Source organism: Borostomias antarcticus (assembly GCF_949987555.1).
Source record: "Borostomias antarcticus genome assembly, chromosome: 23".
NCBI classification, from domain to species: Eukaryota; Metazoa; Chordata; class Actinopteri; order Stomiiformes; family Stomiidae; genus Borostomias; species Borostomias antarcticus.
Window position 1 is genome coordinate 3,758,129 of NC_140256.1, and position 444 is coordinate 3,758,572.

Below are 444 nucleotides of genomic sequence, written 5' to 3' on the forward strand. Positions count from 1 at the left end.
GATTTCCGCAACTAGGTAATTTTATATTGACGAATTATTCTCAACGAATACTCAAAGCGTGTTACTTCTACCTAGTGGTCATCCTGGAATTATTTATTCAAGTCGATGACATGTTGTTTCAAGTGATTTACCCTCATGCCTACACTTACTGAATTCCTGAAATCATTCCTATTCATAGCACCAGCATGTTATTTGACATTGCCTATCCATATAGAATGTTCTAAAACTGTGCTTAAACTCCAAATGAAAACTTTTTTATTTCAATTTTCTGGAAGCCTACTATGTGAGGTCTTTATCTAAGCGTGTGCCAGAATCACTCTGTCGGCACCAGTTACAGTGTAGTGGTTCACTTAAGTGGTCCAAAGTTCATTCACAATTAGGACATGTGACATGACAGTTGCAATCAACAAATTAAACGTATAATGTAGCTGGCCACATAAAAAC